Genomic DNA, 19,518 nt, shown 5'->3' on the forward strand with positions numbered 1-19,518 from the left:
TCTGTCCTTCGGGGACTCCATTGAGCTACGTGTTAGACTTTCTCATTTTATCTTTCATGTCTTTTATTGATTTTGTAGTCTTCCCCCACCCTTTTATCATTCTGTATTGTGTTTTAGGTGATTACTGTGATATACCTTCCAATTTAACCAATCTATTCATCTGTGTCTAGTTTTTTGTCTAGCTGTCCTTTGGAGGACTTTTTTTTTCAATTTTAACAAAGAAACATATCTTCCTTTTTTATTCTAAGACTGAGATGCAAATTCAGCAAATTCTGAAGTCCTTGCTCATTAGCCATTCCTCTACCATCTGAGCCACACCTCCAACCCCCAAGAAATTTTTTAAGATTATCCATTTTAAGTCTATTTGTTTCTGATTGTCTTTTCTGTGATTTTCATCTGTGTTATGACATCTTTCTCCTTTTCAACCACTTCACATGTGTTCTGTACTTGGCCTCTGCTTTGCATGAGAAGACTTCTCAGACTACTTGGTCCGTGGTGATGCTCAAGGTCAAGAAGCAATGACCTCCAGCTGGTCCTGCTGCCACCAACATGGAAACCCTGTACCAGGTCCTGTTCTTGGTGCTCGAATGTCCCAACCTGAAGCTGAAGAAGCTGCCCTGGGTGCACATGCGGTTGGCCATGATGGTGTATGCACTAGTGGTCATGTCTACTTCCTCATTACCGGAGGAATAATGTATGATCTTATTGTTGGACCTCCAAGTATTGGCTCTATGACTGATGAACATGGACACCAGAGGCCAGTAGCCTTCTTGGTCTACAGAGTAAATACATTATGGAAGGCCTCACATCCAGCTTCCTGTTTACAATGGGCACTTTAGGTTTTATAATCCTGGACCAATCCAATGCACCAAACTCAATAGATTTCTTCTGTTATTCATTGGATTTGTCTGTGTCCTGTTGAGCTTTTTCATGGCTCTAGTATTCATAAGAATGAAACTGCCAGGTTATCTGATGGGATAGAGGGTCTTTTGAGAGGAAATCAGTGAACTCTGGACTTACTCCTGTGAATGAAATTTGAAAGTTTGTACCAATCCTCTATGAAATGTGGAAAAGAACAAAGAACAGCAGGAAAATAAGCCTGAATGAAAAACTGGGAAGCCCATTAAAGCCCAGACTAGAATTTTTTGGTATCAGAGACAAGTTTATAGTGGTATTTTTTCATTGCTGACTATTCTGATATCCCAACCATGTCAAGTGGCATTTTCTTAGTTTTTCATTTCTTAAGGGAAAAAGTACTCCACTTCTCAAACTATAATATTGAATAAAGTGATGGGTTTTTTACAAAACAACAACAACCCTGAGTTTGCAACCATGCATCAGAAGCTGGACTAATAGCCTCCCACTAGAGCAGGCAGTCTCCTAGCTCCAATTCACATTTTTAGATTAGGGGTTTCTAGGGGCTGGGAAGGTGGCTCGGTGGTAGAGCACTTGCCTCGCATGCCTGAGGCCCTGGGTTCGATTCCTCAGCACCACATAAGCAAAAAGAAAAAAGCCAGAAGCTGCGCGGTGGCTCAAGTGGTAGAGTGCTAGCCTTGAGCTGAAGAGGGACAGAGCCCAGGGTCAGAGTTCAGGCCCCACGACTGAACCAAAAAAAAAAAAAGATTAGGGGTTTCTAGAGTTTGTTTTTCTTCACTCAAGTTTTTGGCTACTTGCTTGAACTCATCATACACTTGGATTCATTCATGTGTCTCAGTACAAATGAATCACACTTGAGTGCTAGCTATTTTTTGGGGGGGGGTCCGGTCATAGGGCCTGAACTCTGGGCCTGGGTGCTGTCCCTAAGCTCTTCAGCTCAAAGCTAGCACCCTATACCACTTGAGCCACAGCGCCACTTCCGGCTTTTTTCTTTTTGCTTATGTGGTGCTGAGGAATAGAACCCAGGGCCTCATGCATGCAAGGCAAGCGTTCTACCACTGAGCCACCTTCCCAGCCCCCTAGCTATTTTTTCTAAGTCACAGTATTTATGCTTTTATTTTTCATCAGTCTTTGTGTGTGTGTGTGTGTGTGTGTGTGTGTGTGTACACGTGTGCGAGCATGCACATGCACTGATACTGGGGTTTGAACTCAGTGCCTGAGTGCTGTCCCTTAGTTTTTTCACTTAAGGCTAGCACTCTACCACTTGAGCCACAGCTCCACTCCTTGTTTTTGGTGGTTAGTTGGAAATAAGAGTCTCATGTGAGCTTGGAATGTAACTTAGTGGTAGAGTTCTTGTCTAGCATGCGTGAAGCCCTGTTTCAATTTCTCAGTATCACATAAACAGAAAAAGCTGGAAGTGGTATTGTATGGCTCAAGTGGTAGAGTGCTAGCCTTTAGCAAAAGAAGCTCAGGGACAGTGCCCAGGCCTTGAGTTAAAGCCTGAGGACTGGGAAAGAAAGAAGGAAAGAAAGAAAGGGGGAGGGAGGGAGGGAGGGAGGGAGGAAGGAAGGAAGGAAGGAAGAGAAGAAAAGAAAAGAAAGAAAAAAAAGTCTTATGGTCTTTCTTGCTGAGGCTGGCTTCAAACTGTAATCCCCAGATTTCAGCCTCCTGAATAGCCAGGATTACAGAGGTGAGCCATGGTGCCTGGCAAAAAACTATTTCCTTCATACAGAATGATATATTTTTATGTATATTTAGTGACAACAAGCTGTGGTCTGGCTATGGGTTGAGCGTGTCCTCCTGGAACATACGCTGACAGTTTGGTCCTTCAGTATGGCCATGTTGGGAGCTGGCAGAACCCTTAGGGGTGGGGCATTGTCTTCAGAGAAGGGTTAATATAGTTCTTGTGGAACTTCAGCTCTTGAGAGAGGGGTTGACATAAAAGAGCAAGACTGGCTCTTGTGCTGTCTCTGGCTTCTTCTGGTCTCTATGTGATCTCTCTCATGACACACCCATGATGACATGGGTGTGATGAGCTTGCACATGCTGTGGGGCCTCACCCTCTGAACTGGTGAGCCAAATACAATGCGCCTGTCAAGTTTCCCAGCCCAGATGTTTTGCTTTGTCAGTAGAAAAGATATTCATATACAACATTAAAAAAAATAATAGCATGCTGAGGTACCCACGGGCCTGTCTCTGTGGAACACTGAGACAGAAGGTAAACATTGTTAGAGCACTGTTAAACATTGTTAAACCACCATTACTGGCAAGCCTTTAAGTACACTTCTAGAACATTATATTTTTCCTTTAAATGTGTTGAGATGATGGGGGTTGGGAAGGCTTAATTCTCCAACTGACGTCTGTTATACCCTCTTCCAGGGTCTCAGCGTGAGCAAAGGTGGTAGGACTGTTCTCATGACAATACCCAAAATACGGCTTGCAGTGTTCCAGAAATAGGAGTTCAAAGACTTGAGAGCCCAAAACAAAACCGACCATCACAACTGCCACTTTCACAAGGGAGCTGGGGAAGGTCAGAGGGACCCATTAGTAGACCTACAATTGGTCCAAACTCAATCCTTCATTTGTATAACAGTGTATCATAACTGGTGGAAACAGGAGGGGACTGCTGTGATTGGTGCAGACACCTTTGTACCTCCCTCCTCTTCTGGCTCTATAATAGGCAGGCTGATCGATTCACTTGGGGAGCAGTTGGGAGTCATTCTCCTTGCTGCTCTTCTGGACTTATAACATCAGGTCCAGGAAAGTTTTTCAAGTTGTCTTGCCTACCTTTGCGAAGTGTTAACATGAAGAAACAGCAGCAGATGTGGTGGCGGTAGAGCAGAAGCCACCCAGGCATCAGGGTGGCAGTAAGGCCAGAAAGCTGTGAGGTCTCCGAGAAAACTGACTTGGGGGAGAGGGGGAGGATGGGAAGAGGATTGGCAGGCCCTTCCCACTACCTAGGGCCCAGAGCCCCAAGAGCCATCTTACCTGTCAAAGACCCCAGGGCTGACTGCCACTACCCACTGCTGTTCTCTCTACCACCTGCAAGGGCCTGGAATAACTAGCGTTGCTTCTCATCTACCCACAAGTGCTAACTGGGTAGAGCAAAAGAACCCAGCCAGCTGGTTGGTGCCATGCCAAGCCCGGTCTATGAAGGAGATGAGAGCATCACCATGGTATCCACCTGAAGCCTCTTGCTTCTCGGTATCATGAAAACTCCATGGTATTTTTCTTCTGGGCAAATATACAAACATTCTTGATTGCTATGGAGTTTGAGCAAAATGATACTGTTTGAAGCACAAGCAAATTCCCTGGCATCAGCAGTCCAGTGTAAATGTTTTACCTATCCATATTGATAGACAATCAGCTCAAGTCTCCAACCTAGGGCCACTCCACACCAAGACAGGTCAGGTAGGACAGCTTTTGAGTTCCAAGGTGACAGGAACACCTCTTAGGCACGTGACCACATTGTCATGATCACAAATTGGAATAAATTGGGGATGACCCACTGATAGGCATTAATAGTTCCATTAATAGGGCATCAGTTATATAAACGATAGTACTTAATATAAAATACCCTACAGTGGCTAATGACAATTATAGAAATATATATTATATATATAGAGAGAGAGCAAAACAATGTGTGTGTGTGTGTGTGTGTGTGTGTGTGTGTGTGTATGTCTGTGTTAAAGACCAATGACAAGGCTAGAGAAAAAGCCTATGTGTATGTGCTGGTACTGGGGTTTGGCTTTTTTCACTCCAGGCTGGTATTCTACCACTTGGGCCACACTTCTGCTTCTAGCTCTTTGCTAGTTAATTAGAGATAAGAATGTTTCTTTTTCTTTTTTTTTTCCTGCCAAGGCTTAGCTTCAAACTACAGTCTTCCAAATGTAAGCCTCTTGATTAGCTTAGGATTACAGATGTGAACCACCAGCACCCAGCTAGCATATTGTCTTAATGTTCAACAACATTGTGGCATGTGACAAAGATACATTGCTTTTTAAAGTTAAATAGCACACCACTTTACAAAAATACATATACAGGGCTGGGAAGGTGGCTCAGTGGTAGAGTGCTTGCCTTGCATGCATGAGGCCCTGGGTTCCATTCCTCAGCACCACATAAGCAGGGAAAAAAAGCTGGAAGTGGTGCTGTGGCTCAAGTGGTAAAGCTCTAGCCTTGAGCTTTAGAGCTTAGGGACAGCGCCCAGGCCCAGAGTTCAGGCCCCCACGACCAACAACAACTACACACACACACACACACACACATTTGGGATATACCTTTGGGCCTTTTCCACCTTCTGAGTTGTGGCAAATATTGCTATAAGCCTTGGTGCACAATTATCTGTCCAGATTCCTCATTTCAATTATTTTGCACATCCACCCACTTACAATTCCTGTTTAAATGCTTTGATGGAAGAATGAGTTAGAACCTCGTTCACAGGCTCTGTGTGAGCAAAGCCTCAGACAACCTCGCTCAGTCTCTGTAAAAGCCCCTTCAAAGTTTCTCTCTTCCTTTTGCTACATGAACCCTGTGGTGAACATATCTCCACCTGAGCTGCTGTTATGTTTGCCCACCCTTGGCCATCTCCAGACAGAAATGGTTTTTTTTATCAAACTGTTCCACTCAGTCCTCAAGTTCATGTCCAAGGCCACCTTTTTCATGAAGCTTTCTCCTGGCTCAGTTGGGAGTCATGGCTCCTATCTGAGCTCTGAAGTCCTTGTATCTCCCAAGCGCTGAGTTTGTCCAGACCCACCTTTTCTCTTCTTCTGCTTCCAAACAAGCTGCTGGCAGCCATTTCATCTTCCGCCGGCTTCACACACGGCAATACTCCACGGTAAGCCTCCTGCCCCCAGAAAGCTCCGCTTGTGGGAAAGTTTGTTTTGCTTCTGTTTGTGTCCTTTTCCTTACATCTAATAAATAGAATTTGAAGTTATTGGACAGCTTCTGTCCCTAAATCACCCTCTTGCCACAGCTGCAATGGTTTCAAGGCTACCCTGTAGCTTTTGGAGGAACTTGCCCTGGCTGTCAATCCGCTTGCCATTACATTTCTCCTGGCAATGAGCATACCTCTGGAAGATGTGGAAAACATTCCGTGGGGGCCCCTCTCGATCTCCCACATTAGAATCCAACCTAGGAACAATCTCTACTGCTCCCTCCAGCTGTTGACCTTCAAGACACTTCTGCAGCCAACACATAGAATGGGGTGCAATTCACAAGTGCACCTCTAGAGGGCCATGTACTGTAGAGAAAAGCAAGCTGCGAAACAAAGCGTGCTCCATCCTGGTTGGTAAAAGTATGTATTATAAAAAGACCGTCTGACCAGTTACATCCGCACCTCTGAGGAATGGGTTACTGTGCGGGGGTGGTCTGGAGAGATAGAGCTTTTTCTTGGGGCTGTATTTCATGGGGGGGGGCTTTTTCTTTAATAAGCTAGTGTTCTTTTTTATCTTGGTGAGGGACATTGGTGATGGCACCGTCCTGCAGCCGCCCTGCAGTATTCACAGCAGCTCAAAGAACATTCTACTAGAAACAACTAGCAATTGAGCTGATCGTGTTCCAAAACATACATGATGCCTTTAACATTCATCAGCCAACAAGCCCTTACTGATAAAGAGCAAGAATGAGTTGCATTGGGGAGGGGGTGGGGAACAAAACGTGATATCTAAACGGATCAGCTGAGGAAGGACAGACATCACGTGTCCCTCCTCTGTCCCTCACTACAGAACAAAGCAATGTAGGAGACCAAGGACCCATCTGTCAGTCTAGCTGCTAAGATTTTTCTGTCTCCCTGCAGAAATAGACATCACGGGGACCCACATGGCCCTACTGAGACAGGCGGAGGGACAGAAAGGTCCAGCAGCAACACTTCCACAGGCAATAGGGGAAGGCAAAGAGAGACCCGAGGTAGCCGGCCCTCAGCCTGCTGCTTGAGCTCCAGCCTTCTCAGCTGCTCTCCCACCTCTGCCCATTCTATGCCAACCTGGGAGAGTCCTGTATCTTCCAGCCACCTTTCTCCCTGCTGCTTCTGGGCATTTGACCTGTGCAGCTGCAGGCAGGAAGCCCTCAGCACCTTGGCACAAAGTTTGCTGCCATCCAGTCCCTGCCAGCCTGTCTAGCATCTCAGTCCTTCTTTGCCTCAGTCACCCATCCTGCAATGGATTTAGCAAGCCTGAGGGGTGATAGTGTTATTATTGTTGCTACTTTGCAAAGGAGGCTCAGAAAGGAGAAGAGTCAAGCACTGAACCCAGGTCTCTGTCACTCCAAGTCTTCCAGTCTGTGTGCTGATCCACTGAACTGCCAGTAGAACTTCTGTGTAGCTGCTGGTCTGTGCTAAACCAGGAGGGTCCTGAAGGGAGGGAGGGAGGAAGGGAGGGAGAAGGGGAGGGCTGCGTGTCTGTTTGCCTTTACATTCTCAAGGTCAAACTCAAGACATTGCACAAAAGTACAAGGCAGGAACAGAGGAAAGGAATGGGCAGAGGGAGAGCAAGAAGATAGTCTTTGGGGGGGGGCTTAGAGAACACTTAGCCAGGCACTAGCATCCACAAACATTCGTGTTTTCTTTCATTCAGCACATGTTTATTGAGCAACTGCCATATGCTGACCCATCTCTAGATGTATGAACCAAATAATATCTTTGCCAGGGCAGCTTGCTTTTTTAATTTTGAAGACAAATTAAACACACACACACACACACACACACATAGACTAAGCATGATGATGCACACTATTTTTTTTTTTTTTGCCGTTCTTGGGGCTTGAACTCTGGGCCTGGGCACTGTCCCTCAGCTCTTCAGATAAAGGCTAGTGCTCTTCCACTTGAGCCACAGCGCCACTTCTGGCTTTTTTTTCTTTTTGCTTAGGTGGTGCTGAGGAATCGAACCCAGGGCCTCATGCACGCAAGGCAAGCTCTCTACCACTGAGCTACCTTCCCAGCCCGATGATGCACACTTGTAATGTAGCTAAACCAGAAGTCAAAGGCTAGGACTGTAGCTCAGTGGGGAAGTGTTTGCCTAGCATGTGCAATGCCAAAGGTTCAATTCCTAGCACTACAAATAATCAAACCATACCCAAACAGAGAACCCACATGCAGCTACAGTGCAATGTCCAGGATATTTGTTTGGAGAAAGCACCCCTTTAATAAATTGGATGACATGGGGAGGCTGGGTGGGAGGGGACCTGAGGCTGGCTTTACCATGCTCCTTTTATGTATTTATAGACAAGAAAATAATGATAATAGTTCAGCCCTCTCAAGTCCTTAAAACATCTCTCTTGGGCACACTGAACTACATCCAGAGGCTGTTGAGCATGTAACAGCTTTGGGGTACAGCTGAATTTTTGACCCCCTGCCTCCTTCAGCCAGGGCAAATGGTCTCCACTGTGGGGTTGGTAGCACCCCAGAAGTAATATCAAACTCCAGAGCCATTCCACAGGCCACTCTGGCTCGTGTAAACATCCAGTGTGTCCAAGTGAGGAAACACTGGAGCAGCTTCAGCATTTAAAAGTCCAAAGATTCAAGAATATAGCAAGTAAGCAAGCATTAAGGCTTGTCATGTGAGTTGTCTGGAGTCTTCACATGGTCTTGGGTTTTAAAAAAAAAACACTCCAGGTACCACCAGACCAACGTGAGTCTGGCCTGATTATGACTTTCTAATTCCCCAAGTGGCCTCCACCTTCCGAGGCTGGGCTGGGCTGGTGCTGGCATAGGAAACATTAGCAATGAAGAAACTGCAAGGGGGACTGTATGTCCTGTACCAAAGAAGCCCTTCAAATGGTATTTCCAATTCCTGCTTTGTACATGCACAAAGCACCATGAGATGAATGTCACACTCATTCACTCATCCATCCATTCACACACTTTATCATTCATATCATTCATTCATTCATCCTGTCATTTGTTCAGGCTGCTACAAGCAAAGCCATTCGAGTTTAGTGCAATGATCATTGCAGCCAGTAGGTGGTGATCTTGCCTGCAACATGCCACACTCAAACCTCCAAAGGGCAGTGGAGAATGACCAGAAAATTAAGGTAAAAGGTTACAGCCCTGATGATTCTTGTTGCCAGAGAAGCTGCTGTTTGTAAACAAAGAAACATGCTCAAAAGCAAACAAGCTTCCTCTAATTTGTGATCACTGGTTTTTTTAGGGGAAACTGCTTGGGGGTGGAGTGGGGGGAAGACATGCTTTTGTTAAAAGTGCTGAAAATGTCAACACTTTAGTTACAACGCAGGTGTTTTTCTCTCTTCATTGGTGTCTCCTGGCTCATTCATGGGCCAGTGAGATGGCATGTCTCTGCCCTGTGTCTCAGCACAAAGCAGATTGCCTGGTAAAAAAAAAAAGTATTCATGGGCTGTTATCCTGTGATGCTTAGAATATTATTTCTGCTGGACACCTAGGGTTTGCAGCATCTTTGAGATCAGAGGAACTCCAAAATCTAAGTGGAACCCCTGTCAGCCCCAGCCTCTGTTTTTGCATTGCTGCTCAACAGTAAGATTTCACTTGATGGAAATTCTCTACTAGTATAAAAACTAACGCACTCTCCACAAATTATAATCACCTGGGGGTGCCAAATAGCACAGAGAGGCAGCTGGGATAGATTCCAAGTCCCCACCAGAGAAATAAGGGAAGATAGCCGGGCGCTGGTGGCTCACGCCTGTAATCCTAGCTACTCAGGAGGCTGAGATCTGAGGACCACGGTTCAAAGCCAGCCCAGGCAGGAGAGACCGTGAGACTCCTATCTCCAATAAACCACCAGAAAACCAGAAGTGGTGCTGTAGCTCAAGTGGTAGAGCACTCGTCTTGAGCTGAAGAGCTGAGGGACAGCGCCCAGGCCCAGAGTTCAAGCCCCACGACCGACAAAAAAAAAAAGAAAGAAGGGAAGATAAAGCCTTGTTGTGATTAACTTGAATGTGTTCTCAAGTCAGTATTCGTGAGTCTGGATTCTAAGTGGAAAGTTCAACAGATTGAAACGTCAGAGTAGAAAACTGTAATCACACAGTTTTGAAAGAGGACTGACACATGTCTCTTTGAGTTTTCCAGGCTTTTTCTGTTTGAGAAGGTGGAAATTAATGTCATCAGTCAAGTTCAGGTGTTTTAGACTGTGTATTCTGGCCGGGTAGTGGGTAATGAAAGGTCAGTGCTTAGAGTCCAACCCTGGGTTTCTGGAAGCAGGGTTAGTGACTTGCCTATGTCGTCGCCCTCGGTAGCCACATTGGGACTAAGAGGGGCAGGTGCGATGTGCAGTTAGTTTTCCCACAGCATCTTTACTGAAGCAGAGGGCCCAGTGGGACAGGGCATGTAGGCAGTGGCCTTGAACTTGTTCTGATGGGCCACAGGGTATTTTGAGAACATCCTGGGTTTTTTAACCTCATGGACATAATCCAATTGATGAGACCCTTTTAATATTGTAGTCTGTTCCAGTTGGTAAATATACTGTTTAGGTTAGACATCATTTCAATTTTGGAAGTTCCTTGGCTGTATCTTCTCCCCCCCCGCCATACACACACCCAGCACTGGGGCTTGAATTTAGGGCCTCCTGTTCTGTGGCTTTCATGCTCAGGTCTGGTGCTTTACCACTTGAGCCTGAGCCACACCCCCAGTCTGACATTTTGCTGGATAGAGTCTCATGGGTTTTTCTGCCACCAGTCCAGCCACTATCTCAGTGTTTGAATAAACGTCTGTTTTTTTTTTCAGGCTCAGTTCTATGTCTCATTCCCCACGACACCTCCCCCCACTAATCAGGGGGGACACCACTGTCTTCCTCCTATTGCAGAGAATCCTTGTCTTTCAAAATCAGTGTCCTTGTAGTCTAGGGTGCCCCCAAATGCATCAGAGGGGCAGAAGTTGGGGGGGGTCAGCACACAGGGCGCTGAGATCAGCACTAGAGTGGGAACGCAGAGGGGAACTCCATACTCAGCCCAGTACTAAACCTCCTGCGAGCGGGAGGCGCCTGGATCTGAACTCTCAGCCCCACCCACAGCAAATCGCAGGCAGGCCGCAGGGAGGCAGTTCTGGAAACAGCGCAATCCGCCAGCCACGGGCTCAGGCTCGGACTGCCTGTCTGTGGTAAGGGGAGCTCCTCAGTGCTGAGGCCCACTCTTCAGGACAGAGGGAAGGCCCACCGGCCATGCCCCCCTCCACAGCCTGAGCTCCCTGCTGCTTCAACCTCTCAGTGGTCCAACCTCTCAGTGGTCTACACGCAACCCTCTCCCTAGGCACAACCGCCTCTCATGGCTGGCTCCCACCCAGACACTGAGAGAGGGTGCCCCCAGGTCCCACAACTTATGATGGGTCCTTGTTCAGAGTAACTCAGTCTCAAACAATAGGCCTCTTCTCAAGATACCATCTGATGTATGTATCTAGGATATGGCAAGTGACAATATGTCCTCCTGCTCCAATGCTCCCTGCCACACCAGATCCCACCCCCCACCCCCAAACTGGCTTTAAAACTTGTGACAACTCTGGCTTTAGCCAGCTGCTATGACTACCAGTTTCTTTTTTGGAGGTCCAGTCATGGGGCCTGGGCGCTGTCTCTCAGCTCTTCAGCTCAAGGCTAGCTCTCTACCACTTGAGCCACAGCGCCACTTCCGGCTTTCTTCTCTTTTTTGCTTATGTGGTGCTGAGGAATCGAACCCAGGGCTTCAGGCATGCAAGGCAAGCGCTCTACCACTGAGCCACCTTCCCAGCCCATGACTACCAGTTTCTTACCACCAGGGCTAGCCTGGCTTGCCTTATGGCTGTGGCTTCTCCCTCCTCACCAGCTCTCCACCCTGGGAGCTGGGGTTGTTGGAGCTTCAGGCTATTTCCTGCTTTTCTCTCACAACCTCTCTCTATGTCTCCATTTTTCAGGTGACCTGTCACGCTTTCATAGTTGCTGATGTTCCTCTTCTCCGTCTGTCTTTGGAATATCATTTGTTCTTTGTGCCCTTGACTCTTCTCATTCGTGGAGTTGCATAGAGGAAATTTCTAGTCTGCCATCTGGCCTCAAAAGTCTGGAAATTCCGTCTATAAGGGTTGTGAGTTCATTTTCATTTGTTTATGGTATGGGGTCTAGAACCATGCCCTCTTGGCACTTTCTGCCTTTATTATTTTCTGGTAGGATCTTATATTCCAGGCAGGTCTAGACCAAGATCCATAGAGTTATCTATGTCTATGATTATTAATTTTTTTTGTTTTGTCTTGTTTTGTTTTGTTTTGGCTGGTCGTGGGGCCTGAACTCTGGGCCTGGGCACTGTCCCTCAGCTCTTCAGCTCAAGGCGAGCACTCTACCACTTCAGCCACAGTGCCATTTCCAGCTTTTTCTGCTTATGTGGTGCTGAGGAATCGAACCCAGGGCCTCATGCATGCTAGACAAGTGCTCTACCACTGAGCCACCTTCTCAGCCCCGATTATTAATTTTTTTAAAGACAGGGTTTTGTGATGTAGACCAGACTCACCTCAAAGTAAGTCTTCCTACCTCACTCTCCCAAGTTGGGGGATTCCAAGAGTGCACCACAATGCCTGGCCTCAGTCTCCAAATGATTTAAAGCAGTTTCTCTTATGATTTCCCCAAATTTGAAAGCAGTACTTTTCTATTCTTCTTTGTGGGCTTGTGTGCAAATGTCAAGTGCATGTGAACACAAACACTTAAAATAGAGACGCATTCTCAAATCATCAAAAGGGCTAGAAATACATTTTAATTATATACTGATTCAGAACTTTGAAACTTTGAAAAATCATGAGTCAAATAAAATGCAACTTGACCTTTTTCAAGTTTTCCTGGCATGTAGAGATTGCAATATAATTTATATACATTACACCCGGAAATTCATAGTAGAGTTCTGAGACTATCACAATGATAATAACAAATGTTTCAGAGTTGGAATGTAAGAGATTGGAGAGGAAATTTTAGAGAGAAAACAAAATTGTCGCCTTATGTTGCAACTTATAAACAAAACAAGTCATGACGGATTTCCCACCCATAGGTGGCAATCTCTGTATAACCAGCACCATCTTTACCTAAAGGAGATTATTGGAAGTAATCCTCATGCAAACCCTTCTAAAATTTCTCATTGTGGAATGTTGTACACAAGGTAGAAAGACTCTGGTAAGGAATCACTGGTGTTGCCACCAGCCACATCCAGAGTTGGGTCACAATCTTGTCAACCCCAGTTCCCCTCCGTCCCTCTGATTATTTTGAAACAAATCCCAGATTACTACAAAATTTAAATGGAAAGTATGATGTTACTACTGGAATCTTAAAAATATATATAAATGAAGGGGAACTTGGGAAGAAGTAAAGGAATAGGTGACATTATCCACAAAAATAAATGTATTCCTGATCTGCCTTATGAAGTGGTACAACACTTTAATAATAATAAAATTAAATTTAGAAAAAAAATAAATAAGAAACATAAAGTTAGGTGGCTGTGGCTCACATCTGTAATCATAGCTATTCAGGTGGCTGAGAGCTAAGGATTGAGGTTCCAAGCTAACCTGGGCAGGAAAGTTAATGAGACTCTTATCTCCAGTTAATTAGCAAAAAGCTGGAAGTAGAGCTGTGGGTCAAGTGGTAGAGAGCCAGCCTTGAGCAAGAGACAACACTAAGGCCCTGAGTTCAAATCCTAGTACCAGCACAAAGGAAGGAAGGAAAGGAAGGGAAGGAGGGAGGAAAGGAAAATGGGAGGAAGCAAGGGGCTAAGGGAAGGAATTGAAAAGCATTGAAAGCCACATCATCATAGATCACATAACATCAGAAGATTTTAGTAGGCTGTGCACAGGTAAAATACAAGTGGTTGTTTTAATTTTTAAAGTGATTGCTACATTGCATCCACAATCATTACATGACATGCACATCTGTCCCTGGAGTTAAAAGAATTAAGATCAAGTTGGAAGTTTTTGCAGCATGAGGGAGTAAACGTCAAAAGGGGAATGGAAAATTACCGACTTGGTGAACAAAGCAGAGACAGCTGCTGGCTCTAAAATTAGGAACAGAGACAAGAAATTTTCAGAGCGCCACCAAACAAATCACAAAGGCTCAGTTCACCCAGCACCTTTCAGAGCCACATTCACCCCTACACGAGACAAAGCCAGCTACTGTCAGGCCATCAGCTGGCAGCTGTTCATTTTCCCAGACTTGCAGGCCTTGAGACCAGAGCTGTGGTTCTCTAGAGGGCTGCCCTTGAACAACAGCTCACGTGAGAGCCAAGGGCACTGATGTGCAATTCTTTAAAGATGTATGTTCATGGACAATTCAGAAGTGCAGTATGTTTTACCTAGATCTTATTACCGTCTGAGAAATTCTAGCATCCTGATGACACAGAAAAGGTTGGATACTTTAGGTGGTTGGGTAATAGGTGCCTTTTTACCTATCTTAGCCAGCTACTAAAAAAAGAAGAAGGACAAGGAGGAGGAGAAGGGGAAGGAGGAGGAGGAGGAGGAGGAGGAGGGGGAGGAGGAGAAGAAGAAGAAGAAAGAAAGAAAGAAAGAAAGAAAGAAAGAAAGAAAGAAAGAAAGAAAGAAAGAAAGAAAGAAAGAAAGAAAGAAAGAAAAGAAAAGAAAAGAAAAGAAAAGAAATACCACACTATGATGTGTTTTAGGCAACTTTTTTTTGGTCGGTCATGGGACTTGAACTCTGGGCCTGGGAGCTCACCCTCAGCTCTTCAGCTCAAGGCAAGCACTGTACAACTTGAGCCACAGCACCATCTCCAGTTTTCTGGTGGCTTATTGGAGATAAGAGTTTCACAGACTTTGGCAGGGGCAGGGGGAGGGGGGAATGTAGTTGTGGAGATGGGAGGGAAAAACAGGGATGGTAGGGGAAAAACAAAGGAGGAGGCAACAATGCTTGATAAGAAATGTACTTATTACCTTGCTCATGTGACTGTAACCCCTCTGTACAGCATTTTCACAATAAAAAACTTATATATAAAAATAAATATGTTGCTAGAATTTAGACAAAAAAGTTTCACAGACTTTCCTAGCAGGGCTGGCTTTGAACCAGGATCCTCAGATCTCAGCCTCCTGAGTAGCTAGGATTATAGGCATGAGCCACTGATACCCAGCTACTTAGGCAACTTTAAGACCCCCAAGACTTAGTTTCTAGTATGTTCTCTGCCCCATATCCAGCTCCCTCTGGGGAAGCTGGGGGGGGGTCATTCCTGTTTCTTTAAGCCACTGGAAGCTCGGTGTTGTGAAATAGGAAATCAAGAATCCCACTGAGAAGACACTTAGTGACTGAGGACATGGTGCTAAGTATCACAAAGCATTCCACTCAAATTTAAGGATTCATTTTGTCACAGATTGGCCCATAGAGTCCGGGGGCTAGTCTTGTTTAGTGCTAAGTCAGAACTCTTCAGTAATATGTAAAAGCCCCATTTTACTTCTTCTTCTAGAAAATCAGAGACACAGTAATGGGGTTATATTCTGATGAGCCATTATTAATAGAAACAATCACAGGTCAACAATCCATCGATTACACTGACCCTACCAAACCCAATGCTGAGTTTAGCAGTGCAGGAAGCTTGCCCTAGCATATGGGATGACTAGGGTGAAACTCACAGCATCACGGGTCATGTTGCCTATCAGAAGCCCAAGAAAACATTCAAATTCAAAACTTTGTATGTGGTTTCTACTGAATGTGAATCCATTTGGCACCATTGTAAAATAAAAAGACACGCATCAGCTGGGTGCTAGTAGCTCGCTCCTGTAATCCCAGCTACTCAGGAAGCTGAGATGTGAGGATTGTGGTTCAAAGACAGCCCAAGCAAGAAAGTCCTGTGGGACTCTCGATTAACCACCAAAAAACTGGAAGTGGTGCTGTGGCTCAAGTGATAGAACACTAGCCTTCAGAGAAGAGCTCAGAGAGAGTGCCCAGGCCCCAAGTTCAAGCCTCACAACTGACCAAAAAAAAAAACAAACACAAAAACATGCATCAGTCAGATGTGGTGATGTATACCTATAATCTTGGCACTTGAGGCTGAGATAGGAAGACTGAAAGTTCAAGTCCTGCCTGGGCTTCATAGAAAAACCTTGTCTTAAGTGAAAATTGTGCCAGGTACTGGTGGCTCATACCTGTAATCCTAGCTACTCAGGAGGCTGAGATATGAGGATTGCAGTTCAAAGCCAGCCGGGGCAGGAAAGTCTGTGAGACTCATCTCCAATATACTACCAACCCCCATGCCCCATCCCCACCAGCTGTAAAACCTGGAAGTATAGCTGTAGCTCAAATGGTAGAGTCTTTTGCCTTGAGCACAAGAAACTCAGGGACAGTGCCCAGACCCTGAGTTCAAGCCTAAGGACAGGTACAAAAATAAATAATAAATAAAGATAGATATACATTGTAAGTCAGGGATCATCTGTATTTGGATTTTTATTTCTTGAGACAAGATCTCACTATGTAGCCTAGTCTAGCCTGAGATTCAATACTCCTGCTTCCTCCTCCCAAGGGTTAGGATTACAGGCATGTGATACCATGCCTGGATGAACTTAGAATTAATTTTTTTTATTTTAGAATGAAATCTAGAGGATCCTGAGGGAATACTTTGAGAACCTATATTCAATAAATTAGGAAATCTTGAAGAAATGGATTCATTTCTAGAGGTATTTGATCTACAAAAATTGAACCAAGAGGATACAAAGCAATTAAATAGATCTATGACAAGCAATGTGATTGAAGCAGTAATGAAGAGTCTTCCAACAAGGAAAAGCTCAAGACCCACAGATGTGCTACCCAGTTCTATCATAACTTTATAGAAGAATTAGCAACAACACTCCTCAGACTCCATTATGAAACAGAAAGGGAGCCAGCACTGGTGGCTTATGCCTGTAATCCTAGCTACTCAGGAGGCTGAGATCTGAGATCGCAGTTTGAAGCCAGCCCAGGCAGGAAAGTCCATGAGACTCTTATCTCCAGCAAAGGGCTCAGAAAAATCCAGAACTGGTGTTGTGGCTCAAGTGGTAGTGCACTAACTTGAGCACAAAGAGGTTCAGGGACAGCGCCCGGCCCTAAGTCCAAGCCCTTTGACCAACAAAAATAGAACAGAAAATAAATAGAAATGGAAGCAATATTACCAAACTCATTCTGTGAAGCTAGTATTACATTCATTCAAGAGAGAGCGAGAGGGGCTAGGAAGGTGGCTCAGTGGTAGAGCACTTGCCTTGCATGCCTGAGGCCCTGGGTTCGATTCCCAAGCACCACATAAGCACCACCGGAAGTGGTGCTGTGGCTCAAGTTGGTAGAGTGCTAGCCTTGAGCTGAAGAGCTGAGGGACAGCGCCCAGGCCCAGAGTTCAGGCCCACGACCAGACCCAAAAGAGAGAGAGAGAGAGAGAGAGAGAGAGAGAGAGAGAGTTATAGCAGGGCATTGGTGGCTCACAGTTGTAATCCTAGCTAATCAGAAGGCTAAGACCTAAGGATCACGGTTTGAAACCAGTTGTGGCAGGAATGTCTATGAGACTCTTATCTCAAATTAACTATCTAAAAACTGGAAGTAGAGCTATAGTTCAAAATGGTAGAATGCTAGCCTTGAGCAAAAAGTTCAGGGATCATGCCTAGGCCTTGAGTTCAAACCCCATGAATGACCAAAACAAAAGGAGAGAGAGAGAGAATTAGACCAATCTTTTTGATGAACATAGATGCTAAAAAGTTCTCAATCAAAGAATTGCAAACCACATTCAGCAGCACATTAAAAAGATCAGATACCATAATCAAGTTGGTTTCATTCCAGGGATTCAAGAATGGTTCAACATTCATACATTCATAAATCAAGTAAGTGAGATACAGCACATGACCAGGTTGGGAAGTTGGCTCAGTGGTAGAGTGCTTGCCTTGCATGCATGAGGCCCTGGGTTTGATTCCTCAGCACCACATAAGCAGAAAAAGCTAGAAGTGGTGCTGTGGCTCAAGTGGTAGAGCTCTAGCCTTGAGCTAAAGAACTGAGGGACTGCACCCAGACCCAGAGTTCAGGCCCCACAACCAACAAAAACAACAACAAATCACATGACCATCTCAACTGACCACAGGGAAATTATTTGACAAAATATGACATCTTTTTATGATAAAAGCTATGAAGAAACTAGCAATAGAAGAAATGATCTGAATATAATAAAGGCTGTATGTAACAAACCTATTTTTCTTCAAATAAAAAGCTGGAGATCATTATGCTGCATGAGAAAAGCCAAGGACAAAAAGACAAATATCCTATGTTTTCTCCTATTTATGGAATATAGACCTGAAAGACATACACACACACACACACACACACACACACACACACACACAATGTTGCAATTGTTTGGGGAGATGAGGAGGAGGAAGGTTGGGGAAGACAATGATGGAGGTGAAGAATGCAGGGAATAGTGGGGAATATACAGTATGTGCATATGTGAAGATCCCACAAGAAACCCTACTGAAAGCTGTTGAACACTAGAGGAGAGATAAAAGAGAGCAAGAAAGGGGGTTATCCTGATTTAAATGTACCATACACACCTGTGAAATATTATGGCAAATCACCTTAGCACCATATATACATAAACTCTAAAAAATGAATATCAGAATTCTTTTTGTGTGTGTGCAGGGGTAGGTACAAGAGGGATGGGAATATGAGTGGACAGAATGAATGGAGTGACTATGAATGATGGTACATGAAACTAGAACATTGAAATCTGTTGAAATTATTATTATTTTTTTTTGCGTCCTGGGCTTGAACTCAGGGCCTGAATACTGTTCCTGAGCTGCTTTTTTTCTCAAGGCTAGCACTCTACCCCTTGAGCCACAGCGCCACTTCCGGCTTTTTCTGTTTGTGGTGCTGAGGAATTGAACCCAGGGCTTCATGTATGCTAGGCAAACACTCTACCACTAAGCCACAGTCCCGGCCCCTGTTGAAATTATTCTAAGGAGGGATGGGGAGTGCTATGGATAAGATTCACCATGGTACACTGTATGCTGTAGGAAAGTGTCATAATGAAAACCCCCCTTTTTACAACCAATTATGCTAATTTAAAAAAAGAGTGAGAAGCATCTGAAGTATCTTTCAGGTTTCTGTTTTGACAATAGGAAGTTGGCACCACTCATGGAGCCAAGAATAAAGAAAGATGGTGCACTCAATTTTGAATCCCGGTCATTACCTCCTAGTAGAGTTCCACAGATTAGAGTTGGAACTCAGCAGACGTCAACCACCTCTTGGAGTCTACAGCAGTGGACAAGTTCATCCGAGGATGTTGGGATGACTAGAAAGGCAGGATGATCAAGGACAGAATATGCCCATGGAAAGAGAAGAGGAAATGGGACCAACAAAGAGTCTCCACACTTTTAGTAGACAGGGAAAGCAAGCCCAGGTGAAAATGCCATCCTAGAACTCAGGAAGAGAAGCAGTAGAATGGAAAATGGAGTGGCAAATAGCATCAAATGCTGCGGGGAGCCAGCCTTTGGGACTGCTGGAGAGGTCTTGGGTAAGTTTAATGGTACCAAAGGTATAGAGGTATAGAGGTGGAAGAGCAGGCTGGAAGGAACAGAAAGTTGGGTATGGAGCCCAAGGCAGATCCAGCCAGGGTGAACTTCAGAGGCATTTCACTCAAGGCAAAGGAGAGGAATGAGCAACACTTAAGGCCATCTGGAGTCACAGGAATAATTTTAAACTTGTATCACTGTTATGTGAAGAGACAAACTCAAAG

At 45.0% G+C, this 19,518-nt stretch overlaps 1 pseudogene; it reads left to right on the plus strand.

The window, feature by feature from the left end:
* The first annotated feature begins 549 nt into the window (after window positions 1-549).
* Window positions 550-982, plus strand: LOC105983085 (annotated as a pseudogene).
* Window positions 983-19,518: the final 18,536 nt, after the last annotated feature.

This window comes from Dipodomys ordii, unplaced genomic scaffold (genome assembly GCF_000151885.1).
Source record: "Dipodomys ordii isolate 6190 unplaced genomic scaffold, Dord_2.0 Scaffold18, whole genome shotgun sequence".
Taxonomy (NCBI): domain Eukaryota; kingdom Metazoa; phylum Chordata; class Mammalia; order Rodentia; family Heteromyidae; genus Dipodomys; species Dipodomys ordii.